The sequence below is a fragment of the Peromyscus maniculatus genome, chromosome 23, assembly GCF_049852395.1.
Source record: "Peromyscus maniculatus bairdii isolate BWxNUB_F1_BW_parent chromosome 23, HU_Pman_BW_mat_3.1, whole genome shotgun sequence".
NCBI lineage: Eukaryota > Metazoa > Chordata > Mammalia > Rodentia > Cricetidae > Peromyscus > Peromyscus maniculatus.
The window spans coordinates 16,484,315-16,487,440 of NC_134874.1; positions in this window are offsets into that span (position 1 = coordinate 16,484,315).

Below are 3,126 nucleotides of genomic sequence, written 5' to 3' on the forward strand. Positions count from 1 at the left end.
GAGAGCGCTCGCCGCCGCAGTGCACGCCGGGAGCCGTTGGCGGCCGGGCTGGTCCTCGCACCCGAGGTTGTCTAAGGGGAGGATGCGGCGGCGCCGACGCGGCGGCGGTCTGCTGGCGAGGGGAGGGCCGGGCCGATCGATGCTCTCTCTGCAGAGGGGAAGGGGGCGACGCCCCGCTCCCTGCCGACTGCGGCAGGGCAGAGGCGAGGGCGACGAGGAGGAGGAGGAGGAGAAGGAGGAGGAGGAGGGAAAGACGGAGGGATGTTAGTCAGTCACACGCAAGCGCACTGCTCAGGTGCGGCCGCACTGCGGTTGCCCTTGGTAACCAGGGCGGGGTGGGGCGGGGACAACGGAGAGGCGGAGCGGCCGGAGCCGCGGGGACGCGCGTGAGTGCGTGCGTGCGTGCGTGGGACGGGAGGACGGGGGGGGGCGGGGCCTTGGAGCCGCTAGGCACGCATGCGTGCCGCGCCCCTCCTTGTCTCCCCGCCCCTCCCCGGGCGGGGAGGGGAGGCCACAGGGGGAGGGGGGGGTAGGTAGCGGGCCGGCCTCGCGCGTGCGCAGGCGCGCCGTCTCCGCCCCCCTCCCCTCCCCCGGAGGCGTCTGGGTGTGCGGACCGCGCGCGCGCGCGAGTCTCGGAGGCGCACCTGTGAGGTGTCCCCCCCCCCCCGCCCCCGGGGAGAGGGCCGGTGGGCGCGCGCGCGCGCGGAGTCGCACTCGGGAGGGAGTTGGACCCGGCCGACGGTAGTGTGTCTGTCTGTCTGTCTGTCGGGCTTGGCTTTTCAGGACGGGGCGTGGGCCGCCGAGCGGGCTAGGGGCGGAAGGCGATGGAGTCGGGGGTGGGTTGGGGGGGGGGCGGTGGAGAAGAGGAAAACAACCCATCGCTCCGCCGGGCCTGGGCCGCGCGGGCACGGCGGGGAGGGAAGGTCAGCGCGGCGCCCGCTGCGGCCCAGGCCCGGGGCGAAGCTGGAGAGGCCTCTCCCCCCCCCCCACGCCCCCGCCGTGGGAGCTGGACTCCCCGGGCCGGGCCCCATTGTTGTCGGGGGGCCGGGGCGGGCGGGAGCGCGGCAGCCCTGGGGGCCGAGGGCCGCGCCCTGGAGCGGATCCAGGCGGGTCCCGGGGAGGGCGGTAAAGGCCGCGCGCGAGCGCGCGTGCCGGGGCGCCGGGGAGGGGGGCGGCGCGGAGCGGAGCGGCCCGCTGCATGGCGCTGTGGCGTGTCCTTTCCAGCCCCGTACCGTCCCGGCCCCGAGGCCGCCCAGCGTCCCGCCGAGGTGATGAGGAACCCCCCGCAGCCCCAGCAAGCCTGGCTGCTGCCGCCGGACGCCTCCATTGTCTGACCACCGCCTGGGCTCCCCCGGCTCCCCGCAGGTAAGCCGGCCGGAGGTGCGCGCAACTCCCCTGCCGCCGAGCCCCTCGCGGCCTCCCCTTGGGCTGCGCCGGCCGCGTCTCCAGCCAGGTCTCCGCTCTCTGCGAACTCGGCTTCTTTATGAGACCTCTCTGACCAAACTCCCCGCAAGTCGGTCTCGGGGATGCGCCTGTCCCCGTCCCGGAGTTTTGGAGTGTGCCTCTTGCAACAAAGGAGCCCCGGGATTGGAAGTCCCAGCCCCACGCCAGTGCCTCCTTGCCAGGGACGGTGTGCGCCCTTGAAACCTTGGATCGCTTTAAAGGGGTGGGAGTCCTTTAGAGAGCCCTCTTCTTGCTAGGTAGGTGTGGGGTTTCCCGGAGGAGAAAAGTAGTGACCTCCTCGCCCCACCCTCAGGTTAAGATTTAGAAATTAGCTGTAGATGAGCGAGTGTAGGCAGATGTTTTTTTGTAAAGCTGTAGGCACAGATGACAACTCCATTAGCCCAACTTCATCCACAACTGTTATGCACGTGGTGTGCACCCTAGATCTTTAAGAAGTTATTTTATGTGAGGGCTTTCCATCATGCAGAGTACTAACGAGTTGTGCATTTTTTTCCATTTTACCATATCATGCTTGAACTCGTTTTTTCAGAACGGTGGCCTGGTGCTCTAGAGTTTGGGTCTGTTGTTGCTTGTTTAACCGTGTCTCACAGTGATGGCAATTGAAGTTTGAATTTTATACAACGACTTTTAAAGATCAAGAAAAAAAAAACGTAGTGGCATTCTGTGGTAAGATGGAATTTTATTGGAGAGAGCCACAGAGCCATGCTAACTCTAGGATGGAAACATGTATGATGGGGGCTTTCCTTGGCTAGAAATTTACAGTTGGGCCTCTCAGCCCTCCCTGAGGGGATTGCAGACTGTTCTTACCATGGCTGTGACCTCGAGGAGGACACTGAGAGCCTCCGTTTCTATAAAAGTCTGTCTGCTGCACAGACCTCACTGAAGCCATGTGAAAGTTGGAGAGTGGAAAGCCGTAACCAGAGACTAGTTTAATTAGTCTTGGTGATACCCAGCCCCTCCCACCTGCAATGTAATGTGAATAGGTTTTTTCATCAGATGAGCATAGCACAGATAACTTAGGTCAGGCAACTTTGAAGCTTTTAAATTTTGGGTCCTGGTAACAATTTTTATGAAAGACTGACAATACTGTGTTTCTAATGAATATTTTACAAGGCACAATTTTTGCAATCTGCTTAGCTAAAATCTTACTTCAACATTTAAACAAACTTATTTTTTCCTGTTGTGCATTCTCTGCATGCTTTCCTATGGCCACAGAAGATTCAGGTTACCTCGTAGTCCCTTTCAGGAAAAGGGTCTCCTACGAGTTTGTAGGTGTGTCAGAAAGTTTTACCAGCTGAGATATAGTGGTGAGATGGGGTAGCATTTGAAGATACAGTCAGTTCAGTCAGCACCTTTTGTAGCTATGGGTTGTTTGTTTGTTTTTCATTCAGATGTATGTGAGTCCCTAAAGCAGTTTAAGAAAACCGGTTTGTCCTTGTTCTCTTAGAGTCTATAAGCTGTAGAGGGACAGACTAGGCTGTCTGCTAGGGAGTTAGGCAGCACCTTCTGGGAGAGAGCACACAAAGGTGGACTACATTTTAGACTGAGGGCCCGGAATGCCTCCTCCTCCATCCCCCTGAAACAAGATTTAAGCTGGGATTTGAAGGATGAGTAAGCCCTGGTGTCGGTGAAATAGGGGCTAATTTTCCAGCAGAGGAACAG